Source organism: Canis lupus, chromosome 27 (assembly GCF_003254725.2).
Source record: "Canis lupus dingo isolate Sandy chromosome 27, ASM325472v2, whole genome shotgun sequence".
NCBI classification, from domain to species: domain Eukaryota; kingdom Metazoa; phylum Chordata; class Mammalia; order Carnivora; family Canidae; genus Canis; species Canis lupus.
Genome location: NC_064269.1, coordinates 34,126,504 through 34,139,135, shown reverse-complemented (window position 1 = coordinate 34,139,135; position 12,632 = coordinate 34,126,504). Strand labels below are relative to the sequence as shown.

General features: G+C 36.0%; 1 protein-coding gene across 8 annotated transcripts in view; it reads left to right on the top strand.

Annotated features, from left to right (window-relative positions):
* The window catches only part of BORCS5 (BLOC-1 related complex subunit 5), a 110,214-nt gene that overhangs the window by 20,559 nt on the left and 77,023 nt on the right, over window positions 1-12,632 (top strand). The window lies entirely within an intron of this gene.

Sequence of the window (12,632 nt, the reverse complement as noted above, 5' to 3'; positions counted from 1 at the left end):
GTGGCAGGAGCCAGACTGCAGGGAACAAAAAAAAAGCCAGGAATCATTTAAGTGAGTGCTTGTGTTTCACTGGTGAAAGAGGAAACCTCTTAGTGATTAGAAGGCAGGGGGACAGTTGGGTGGAAATAATAAGTATAATTATGATAATAGTAGGATCTAACCCCTCCTCTCCCTCCTGTACCTTGGCATGATATTGTTATTCTTCCCGCTTTATAGATTAAAACATTAAGGTCCACAGAGCAGAATTCATTATCTCGAATCCCATGGCTCTAAGTGATAGCCCCTCTAAAGATGGCATCAGGACATGGAGTTTTTAACTGTTTGGTTTTGCACGTGGAATAAGACTGTTTCCAAGTCTAGCAAAGCCAATTATAAAGATCACTAGGCTGAAAAAGAAAATAGGGTGATGAGTGTAGGGTTGTTTGGATTTTTAGGTGCAGCATTTGTTGCAGAGCCTCCTGCTTTGACATTGTTCTGCCTGGTAATTTAAAGGCCTGCCGTCTGCCTGCTGGGCTGCTGGAGGGGCCACTCATCACTGCTGCCTTTATACTCTAATCTCTTTTTTTCACCCTTTACTGCTTTCAAGATGAGGCTATTTCTCAAAGTAGTAAAAAGGCCACACAGTGAGGGCTGTACCCCCCAGGTTTGATTTCAGAAAGCTTTTTATTCAAGTTAATGACAGTTTATTCTTTCAAAACAATATATTCAAGTATTACAGAGTTCACTATTGTTCCATAACGTCATGTGATGTAGTGCTAATGCTGGTGGGTGATCTGCAGATCCCAGTAGCTGGGCGAGTTTGGGGCTATTCGTATGACTGAGGTAATGTTTGCATTTTTAATAAGCAAGCAGATTCTTTCCTTGGTCTTAACCCTTTTGGATAAATATACCAGAGTATAATTTGTGCTCTAGTATACTGGTGCCAAATATCTGTTCCTCTTTTTATTTAAACCAAAAGAATTTCTATTTTTCATAGCAATATCTAAATTAGTAATTATTTTGAAGTGTAAAGTATTTGCTATAAAATGAAAAATTAAAAAATTATAAGTAGTAATAAATGGCCACAACAGAACACAAAAGCAAAATGTAGATTTGATGCAAATTAGATTCCTGGGGTTAAACAAGCCCTATAAATCTCTTACTTGAAATTCAGCCTCTTATATTTTTTAGTGAATTGCATGATTTTATGTCAGTCTATAGAAATGAAATATTCATAAGAGAAATGAAAAATTGATATTTTATATGTAAAAGTTATAGAATTATCAGGAGTTCATCATCCTGATGATGAATATATGCATACACACCCACACACACACAGAGGCATGTATGCGCACATATGACCTTCTTTACAACTTACGATTCTTTACTGACTCTGGATATAAGGTAAGATTGTCCTGCTGCCTAAGGAGGACACTGTCCTTGTTACCAGCAAAGAAAGTCAAACATATACAGTGTAGATGCTTAAGTGATACTAAGCAGCTTTGTTGGGAGTTTGTTTGGTTGTTGAGAACATGATGTATGTGTAGTAGATTTTGACAGTGAAAAGCCTGGGGCCCTTCTTGGTGGAACAGAATCTCATGAAATAGCAGTGAAGTCTCCCAAATCATATGGAACATTGAGAATTAATGCATGAGGCTGGAGCTGGGAAGGAATGAATCAATGGAAAAGGGTGGTGAGGAGAACATGAGGGAGCTGCGTTTCAAATGACCAGTTTATTCACATCTTTCTCACCCATTCATCTTTTAGCCAGACAAATAAAGGTGGAGAGTCTTTGCGTTCATCAGACACCTGTCTCTGCCAGCTGTCAGACCTTATCTCTGTTTTGGAAATAGGATGCCAAAGGAGAGGATGGGAGAATGGATTTTCGAGCTTGGTCTTCTCTGAATGGCATAAAGGTGACCTCTAAGGCCAGGGTTGATCCTGAGAGTCTATTTTACCCCAAATACTATATTTGAAAAGTTGATGATGTGTTCCCAATTACCTTCTAGATGATTTGTCTATCTAATACCTTTTCAGTTAACCTTTTAAACATGGCTGTTAGCCAGAAGAGCTGAAGTACTAGGCGAGTGATCCCTTAAATCAGTTGAGAAGGCAGAGCCATTTTGCAAGAGCAGCCTGACTTTTTTCCTCATTTCACTATGCATCTGTGCGTGTATCCATACTTGTTTCTTTCCATCAGATCTAAGAGCGAGTATGTCAGTACCTTTCTCCGAAACTTAATGCCTTTTCATTTCATTTTTTTCTCCATTTGCTGAGACTTTGCTTCTGTACTTTCTTTGAATTTAGCATCTAGCTTAGTAAGCCTCTTTCCTCTTGTGCCAATTTACAGTTCTTCCCATCTTTTTTTTTTTTAATTTATTTATTGAGAGAGTAAGTGAGCACGTGAGTGAGCTGGGGCTGGGGGCAGAGGCAGAGGGAGAGAGATAATCTCAAGTGGACTCCAATCTGGAGCACCACGCAGAGCTCTCTCAGGACCCTGAGATCATAGCCAGAGCTGAAATCAAGAGTTGGATGCTCAACGGACTGACCTACCCAGGCTCCACATATATTTTTCCCATCTTTTAAATGGAAGAGACAAAAATACCTTCTTTTGACTCCATTTCCTCTCTTGCTACCATGCTTTCTCTTATCTCTGCTGCCAGATTTACTGACTACATGGCCACTACATGCTGTCACCACATCCTTTCTACCTCTTCCATTCTTGAGGTTCTATGGTCTGGCTCTCACATATACTTCATTAACATTTGTTTTGGAAGGTTATTTTGAAGTCGTCTCTTTTCATGCCTAAAGTTTTTCTCAGTCCCCATTCTTTTCCATATTTAAATTTCCATCCCACTTAAACTTTCAGCTTTATGATCCACCCCCCACATTGTGTTTTATTTTTTTTGGTCTCATGGCCTAATGCTTTTTTGAAGAATTGAGGTCTTAAGAGTTTTATTTTAGAATATAGACATCTAGATGATTCTAAGCCTTCATCATCAGCTTCAGCTTTTTTAAAAAAGATTTTATGTAATTAAAAAAAATAAAAGATTTTATGTATTTATTAGAGAGATTGAGAGCAAGCAGAGGGAGGAACAGAGGGAGAGAACAAGCAGACTTTGTGCTGAGCACACAGTCCAATGTGAGGCTCTCAATCCCAAGACCCTGAGATTCTGACCTGAGCCAAAAATCAAGAGCCAGACACTTAACCAACTGAGCCACCCAGGCGCCCCTCAGCTGCAAACTTCTTGTCCATTTCTCCAACTGGTCAATACAAGCAAGTGTTGTATTTTTAATTCAGCATGCCCCATCTTCCACCTATGTATGTATTGGTTCATTTATTCAACAAGCATTTATAGGACCTTATTTTATTAGGTGAATGAGACACATTCGTGTACACTTAAAAAGAATGTGTTGTTCAGTTGTTAGGTATAATGTTGGGGTTTTTTTTTTTTAAGATTTATTTATTTATTCATGATCGAGAGAGGCAGAGACACAGGCAGAGGGAGAAGCAGGCTCCATGCCGGGAGCCTGAAGTGGGACTTGATCCCGGGATTCCAGGATCTCGCCCTGGGCCAAAGGCAGGCGCTAAACCGCTGAGCCACCCAGGGATCCCCTATTGTCGGGTATAATGTTTTACATCAAAGTGTGATTGATGGTATTTAATTAGTTCTACCACTTAAAGGTGTTAAAATCTCCAGCTGTGTTGTGTTTGTCTATGCCTTTTGTATTTTGGAGAGCTTATTAGGCATTCACACACTGATGTTTATTATATTGACCCTTTTATTATTATGAAATTGTCCTTCTATCTGTGGCATTATCTCCTGTCTTGAAGTCTGTTTTGTCTTATGTTAATATATTTTCTCATACTTATTGTTTGCATAGTATGTATCTTTTTCCATTCTTTTATTTATGTATATTTTTATCTATTGTGTCTTTAAAGTGCATCTCTTATAGACAGCATTTGGTTGAGTCTTCTGTACCTATGCTGGCAGTCTGTCTTTTAATTGGGGTATAAATTGATATAGTTGGATTTAGGTCTACCATTTGGTTTTTGTTTTCTATTTGTGTGGTCTGCTTTTGGTTTCTCCCTTTTGCTGACTTTTTGGATGAACTGAATTTTTTTAGTATTCCATTTTAATTCCTCTATTAGCTTCTTTAGTTGTATTTTTTTGCATTATTTTTTTAGTGGTTGCTCTAGCGATTGTAATACACATTTTTTTTTTTTTTAAGATTTTATTTTTAAGTGATCTCTCCATCCAGTGTGGGGCTTGAACTCCCAATACCAAGATCAAGGGTCACATGCTCTATCAACTGAACCAGTCAAGTGCCCCATTATACACATCTTTAACACCATAGTCCACATAGAGTTAATATTGTGCCACTTTGCATGAAGTGTAAGACCCTTTCAGTGATGTGGTTCCATTTACCCCACTTCTTTGTGCTATAGTTGTCATATTAGTGCATCTCCATATGCTAGGAATCCCATATATAAATTAGTAAATTATATTTATATATAAATTAAATATAAACAAAATTTGTTATTGTAGTATGTAAAATAATTGTATATATTTGACAATAATATATTTTAAACACATACCTTTTTTTTACAATCACATATCTTTTTTTAATCACATATCTTTTTTTTTAATCACATATCTTTTAAAGAAATTAAAAACTATGTATGTAATGATATGTCTCCCCATATTTACCATTTCCAGAATTCTTTTTTTTTTTTTTTCCATTTCCAGAATTTTTAGTCCCTTTCTGTAGATTCAGGTTTCTCTTTGATGTCACTTATTTTAGTCTAAAGACCTTCTTGGGGATCCCTGGGTGGCGCAGCGGTTTGGCGCCTGCCTTTGGCCCAGGGTGCAATCCTGGAGACCTGGGATCGAATTCCACATCAGCCTCCCGGTGCATGGAGCCTGCTTCTCCCTCTGCCTATGTCTCTGCCTCTCTCTCTCTCTCTCTGTGACTATCATAAATAAAAATAGAAAAAAAATTAAAAAAAAAAAATAAAGACCTTCTTGTAGTATTTCTTATAGTGCAGATCACCTGGAAACAAATTTTATTTTTATTTATGTAAAGATAAATTTCTGCTCAATTTTTGCCCAGTTTGATTATAAAAATTTTCCCCCTTTTCTTGGGTAAGTTTTTGAGGAGATACTGTGGGACTCTGTGAAGTCTCATTTCTCAACACACTTTCTCCTTCACTGGTTATAATGCTGTTTCTTATTTGGATTAATTATACAGAGACAGTTGCCAAAAAGGGATTTTTTTCTACCTTTATCATTCCTTCTACATTTAGTAGTTTGCATTCTGCCATCAGGAAGAACTTTATTGTCTCTCCATTTATTTATTCATGTACTTATTTAAGTCTATGTGGAATGGCGAATTCTTGTTTTATTCGATTAGTTATAATCTGTGACAATCACTATTTTTAATCTCAAAATGCTCCAAATTTAGGGGTGCCTGGCTGGCTTAGTCAATGGTGTGAGCAACTCTTGGTCCTGGGGTTGTGGGTTCGAGTCCCTGTTGGGTGTAAAGATTACTTAAAAATATAAAATCTTAAAAAAATGCTCCAAGTTTATCCAGTTGGAACATTGTTAGTGTAGCTCACTGTGTCCTTTTGACATATTCTCATTATTTGAGCATGTTTTTATTTTCTGGCACAAATAATGTTTCAGACTTTTCTTGCTCTTCCTTGGCCCCAGCCTTAGAATCAGGCATTTCTCCAGGAGACCTGGTTATTATAGTGGAGAGTAGTATTTAAAACCAGTCTAAGGCATTCTCAGTGGATTTAGCAAGGAAATATATGTATGTGTATATACATAATACACACTTACATGTATTTTTGTATTTATATATATTGAAAATGTTAAGTTAACAATAATGTGTTCCAAGTTAATGATCTGTAGGTTTATAGTCTTTATCAAATACTTTGGCTATTATTTCTTCAAGTATTTTTTTGCCCCCCACTCCTTCTTTTTGTGGGACTGCATTTTATATGTTAAACCACTTGATGTTTCATAGGTCTGATCACTGGTGAACCTTTCTTTCTTTTTTTCTTTCTTTTTTTTTTTTTGGTCTCTTTCCTTTCTGTACTTATTTTGGATAATTTTATTGCTGTGTTTCTAGGTTTAGTGATTTTTTTTTTCTGTCTTGTCTATACTGTTCTTAATTCCATCCAATGAATTTTAAATTACAGATCATTGTATTTTTCAACTTTAGATGTACCTACCCGCCTTTTAAAAAAGTCTTCATTTCCTTGCTTATGCTTTCCTCTACTTATTAAACATGAAGAGTGTGTTTATAATAATATTTTAACTGCTAGTCCATCATTTCTGGATCTGTTTTTTATTGAATGAAGTTTCTCTGTATCTCAGGTCACATTTTCCTACTTCTTTGCATGCTTGGAAATTTTTTTATTGTATGCCAAGTATTTGATATTTTGTGTTTCTGGGTGCTAGAGTTTGCTTTATTCCTTTAAAGTATTTTGGACTTTATTCTGCATAAAGTTACTTGTAATCAGCTTAATTCTTTTTGACTTGCCTTTATGTTTTGTCAGGGCTTATCCAGGGAAGTCTTTAGTCACATTTAACTGAGCCTCACTACTAAGGCAGTACCCTTCTGAGTACTTTACCTGTTGCCCACGTATTATGAAGTCTTCACCCTGGAAGATAGGAATATGAAATGTTCTTTACCTTATGTGAATTTCAGAAGTTGTTTGGCCTCCTGCTTTCCTGTAGTTCTTTCTCCAGCCGAAGGAATTATACCTCATACATTCACAGCTTAGAGTGCAGCCAGAGATCAGGGTACCCTCTGCAGTTCTTGAATACTCTTTTATTGAGCTCTCTCCTTTCTTAGATTCTGTTGCATAAACTCTGATCCCTTAGTCTCTCCAAACTCCACATTCTCTCTCTTGAATGCAGAGTCCAGTGGGCTCTTTATGGATATCCCACCCTGGTCTGCATCCTGGAGACTGCTTTTGAGTAATAGTCTGGAGAAATGATAGGACTCCCTTGTTTTCCTTCTCAGGGATCAAAGCCCTACACTGCCTATGATACAGCCATCTGAAAAGAATGTATCATATATTTGGTCTGGTTTCTAGTTGTTTATGATGAGAAGGCATAATAGCAGTTTTTTTTTTTTAGCAGTTATGTTTATGATGAGAAGGCACAATAGCAGTTAATCCTTCATGAGTAGGGATCCCTGGGTGGCGCAGCGGTTTGGCGCCTGCCTTTGGCCCAGGGCGCGATCCTGGAGACCCGGGATCGAATCCCACGTCAGGCTCCCAGTGCATGGAGCCTGCTTCTCCCTCTGCCTATGTCTCTGCCTCTCTCTCTCTCTCTCTCTCTCTCTCTCTCTCTCTGTGTGTGTGTGTGACTATCATAAATAAAAAAAAAAAAAACAAAAAACAAAAAAAAAAAATCCTTCATGAGTAGAAGCAGAAATCCTAAAAAAAAAAGTGCTTTGTAGTCTTTATTTTTTCTCCATCACCACTTCTGTTTTACTTAAGCACTTCATGCCAACAGCTTTTGATTACTACATTGGTCATTCGTTTCCGTAGTCTACAGTTGACTCTTGAACAGTGTAAGTGTCAGAGGCAAAATCGATGTATAACTTTTGATTTCCCCACCCCCAAAATGTAACTACTAATAATGTTCTGCTTTTTTTCCTCCTAATAATATTGTTGACCAGAAGCCTCACCGAAAACATAAATTGCCGACTAACACGTATTTTTGTTATATATATTATATACCATATTCTTATAAAAAAAAAAGTAAGCTAGAGAAAAGAAAATGTAATTAAGAAATTTATAGGGAAGAGAAAATATATTTACAGCACTGTGTTTATTGGAAAAAAATCCAAATCTAAAGTAGACCTGCACAGTTCACACTTGTATTGTCAAAGGGTTGACTGTAGTGATAAACACCTGCCAGGTGTTTGGCAGTGTTCCAGATAGTAGAGCTATCGAAGAATGTAAGACACAGTTGCTGCCCTTTAGGAGCTTAGAGTTTTAGTTTTGTGAGTAATTTAGATAGATAAGTAATTTACAGTAATATACTCTGAGTAATAGTGGCCACATGCCCAAAAGATTAGACCTGCATGAAAAAGAGAATCATTAACTTGCCCTGGGAATTTGGGGCAGGTTTCACAGAGGAAGTAATACTTGAGTTGGGCTTGAGGGATGTGGATTCATGGCTTAAAGGATCTTCCATATAAACCAAAAGTTATAATTAGAAGATGCCAAAACAATTCTTGACCAAAATTATATCTGGGATGTGCTGCTTTGATTTTCTTTTATTACTCCAGATACCCATATATATGCAGGTTACATTCTAATTTTAATTTTAAGCCATATTAGACATTAACTTACTGGAATAATTACCTATTACTTTATATACTGTTATTCTTTTTTTTTTTAACTTTTAATTTGTGTTATATTATGAATTTAAACAAGGTATACTATACGTGGTTTACTTTAGCTAGTACCCAAGGGTTTATCTTTCTCAGCAATGTCATTTCCTGGATAAGCTAGCTGATTACTCCTGGAATATCACAATAAAAACAGATATGTGTATTTCTTTTTTTAAGATTTTATTTATTTATTTGAGATAGAGAGTGAGAGAAAGCTCAAGCAGAGGCCAGAGTGAGAGGGAGCAGCAGACTCCCCACTGAGTAGGGCGCCTGATGTTCAATCCCAAGATCCGGGATCATGACCTGAGCCGGAGGCAGACGCTTTAACTGACTAAGCCACCCAGGCACCCCAGATGTATGTATTTCTTTTTAAGGCTCTGGTTTGTCGGTAGTTTTTGCTAAGTGACAGCCTGGAAACATTCCAAAGTTGAATAATGTAAAACTCTGTTAGTCATCTCCCAATTTTTCTACTTTTCCAAAAATCACATATAAAAATTCTTTTACGTTTAAGCATTAGCATTTGATGGAATGCCAAGGTTTAAAGGTGTTCCCAGAATTTAAAAAAATTCCATTCCCCCCCCCCCACCCCAGTTTTAACTGATTATAGGAAAGATTCGTTTTTCTGTTCTGGGCAAAAGTGAAAGTCATATACTCTTTTTAGAACCAGATGTTATATTTATTTATTCATTTAACCAAATTCATTGCCCTGTTGCTGTTTATCAGATATTTTTAGGCTAGAGATACAAAAACAAAAAAAAATTATTTCTTCCTATGAAGAGCTGACAGTCTAGTGTGGGAAACTATATCCTTAACAGATAATTGTGATTCGATACGGTAAGTGCTTATAAAGTATAAAGCTTTAGGGAATCCAAAGAGTAGAATAACTTATTCTGAGAGGCAGGAATGCTTGACTAGAACAACTTAGAAGAATTTATATTTGTGTTCCTGATAGTAATTACTTCCAAAGCTCTATTACGCATAAAAAAGCCACATGAAGAAACTTTTTAAAAACTGATTTTTAAGGCCCCAAACTTAGAAAATGTTAAAGTAGCATTCCAGGTGATTCACTTTGGAAAACACTGATCTTAGCACTTGATCTTAGCCAAAAGGCGGCAAAGCTATGAGCTAGATGTTTTAGAATTTATTTATTTATTTATTATTTATTTATTTATTTACTTACTTATTTATTTATGATAGTCACAGAGAGAGAGAGAGAGAGAGGCAGAGACACAGGCAGAGGGAGAAGCAGGCTCCGGGAGCCTGACGTGGGATTCAATCTGGGGTCTCCAGGATTGGGCCCTGGGCCAAAGGCAGGCGCTAAACCGCTGCGCCACCCAGGGATCCCCTGTTTTAGAATTTAAATACTGCTTGAGATTACAGAAGTGTTAGATCATTCAACTAAATGATTTTAGATATTTTTTAAGAGATGTTATCAAGAGTATTTTGGAATATGTCATTAGGTTTTTATTAATTTTAGATGAACTCCAGTGTTAAAACCGATTCACATTTAATGCCTGTTCATTAAATTTTGGACTTGTTGAGAATTCATTACTTGTAGAAGAATTTAAAAGTCACTGGGTTTTGGTAATGTTTAAATATTTTTTTCCCATGAAAATTTCAGTTTCACAGAAAGCCAATGAAATGCAAAGTATTATTTTAAAGAATGAATTTGGATAGATAATTATTTGCCTCATATGAGCTAATGAAAATCATTAACAGAAGATTCTAACACATTTCTAAGTGTGTTTACCCACAGAAAGTGTCAGTAAGCAAATACATATAAACAAAAATGGGGTTTTGAGTTGCAAGATTTTTGGAACAGCATATCATAATTGGGCATTGGTTCTTCATTTCTCCTTTTTAACTAAGGACTTTTCTCTAACTTAGAGTTAAAATATTAGTATTTTTTATTTCAGTAAATCTTATACTAATATTAATGTTTACCAGCCTCAAGGGAAGAAAAAAGAAAGATCCTGCTGAGAGTAAACAGCTATATAGTCCAGAGAGACATTAAAACATATTTAATGCTAATAAATATCATAGTTCATTTTCATATTTTGCCATTTTTATCATGAGATGGCCTCCCTTTAATACTATGGAAATCAAAGTAGTCTGTTTTTTTTTTTTTTAAGTAGTCTGTTTTTAACAACACTTTCGCCACTAGATGTCACTAGACTGTAACAGTTAGTAAGCTGCTTGAAAATGCTACAACCTGTGGCAATATTTGCAAAGGCCTTTGCTTAATTAAATTTACTCTGTGGCATCTGGATTTCTTATAAAACCAGGTCACAGCTTGCTTCAAACACAAGCTAGTTGGAAACTATGTCAAACTTTGTGACACATGAGTAATCTATAATTAGTTATTTTGGTGTTCATCAAGACAGCAAAGGAAAAAAATTATTGCTATAGGAAACTTTTAATGGCCTTAATATTTTTGGAGAGGAAACTCTATTTTTAGTCTATCACTGTACTCAAATATTTATTACACCAAAAATTTCTCAAGAGCTGGAATTATGTTTTAATCATCTCTAACTTCTCAGGGCCTAGCACACAAGGCTTGGCACTTGATAGGTATTCAGTAAATGTTAGTAAGCATTAAGGTAGTATATAGTATATGTCATAAAGGAAATAAGCTGTGAGTCCTCTATCTCAAAAAATCTCGTTTGAGAGACAAGAATCTACAAAAAACATGGACCTAGAGCTCAGGGTAGTGTGTATGTGCCAAATGAGTACTACAGGCATTAAATTCTGTGGGATTTCAGAGGATCAGTAGCTCTTGGGGCAATGATTAGAGGTGAAAGCCTACTTAGAGGTGAAAAGGGAAGGCCTGTACAAGTGAAGGAAGTAATGAGCCAAAGTTTAAAGATAGGAAAATGTGGGCAGTAGAGATTCAGAAAGGTCCTGGGTTTAAGGACTCTGAATTTAAGGCTTCTACTTGGACTTAATATTTTTTAGGGGGCAAGGGACATTAAAGGATATTGGGGTGGGTGAATAATAATAGTGTGTTTTATAATGCTTTGTAATTTACAAAGCACTAACACTTGAAGGGTGAATTAAAATTACTCTTTAATTTTAGAATGCTTCTGCTCTAAAGTTTATTAAAAATATTTTTCTTTTTCTTAAGATTGTACTTATTTATTCATGAGAGAGACAAAGAGAGTCAGAGACCTAGGCAGAGGGAAAAGCAGGCTCTTCAACAGGGAGCCCAAAGTGGGACTCGATCCTCGGACCCCAGGATCATGCTCTGAGCCGAAGGCAGACACTCAACTGCTAAGCCACCCAGGCATCCCCAAAATATTTATATTTAATATAAATTATACAGATAGAGGGCTTAGCATAATGCCTGGCACTTAGTAAACCTGCAATAAATGATTCTTGATATCAAATTATTAAATCAGTGAAAAAATATTGTGGACATTCTGCAAAACACCTGACTCCTGTTTTTTGTAATAGTTAAAATCATGGAAGATAAGGAATGACTGAAGAATTGTCATAGATTGGAGGAAATTAAGGAAACATGCAATGTGGAGTCCTGAATTGGATCTTAGAATAGAAAGGGACATTCGTGGAAAAACATGGTAACTTATGATAAGGTGTATAGTTTAGTTGATTGTACTGTACTAATGTAAATTTCCTGGTTTTGATAATTGTACTGAAGTTAAGTACTATGTTAATATTAGGGGAAGCTGCTGAAGGGCATATAGGAATTCTAGATTTTATGCAACTTTTCTTAAATTATTTTAAGATTGAAAAGTTTAGGGGCGGCTGGCAAGGCTGTCAGTAGGGCATGCGACTCTTGATCCCTGGGTTGTGAGTTCAAGACCCATGTTGAGGGTACAGATTACTTAAAAATAGTCTTTAAAACAAAGTTTAAAAATATAATGTCATCTTAGAAAATATTGCAATTCCATATTTGGGATAAGTTTTCTACTGAGAGGTTCAGATGTTAGAAAAGTTTTAGAATCTCCTACACCGTTTAACTTTTAGGATAGACATCTACCAGGACAGTTTAGGGCAACAATGAGTTCCCTTGAAAACAGGGAAGTAGAATTTCTGAGGACCCTGGATTTTAACACTTCTCTCTATATTTTAGGTAATAGAAAAATTTACCCAGTGTCCTTGCCTTTTTCCCCAAAAAAAATTGAAGTATAGTTGACACACAATTACATTTTTTTTTTTTTTAATTAAAGTGTAGTTGACATACAGTGTAACATTACAATGACCTGGCCTTT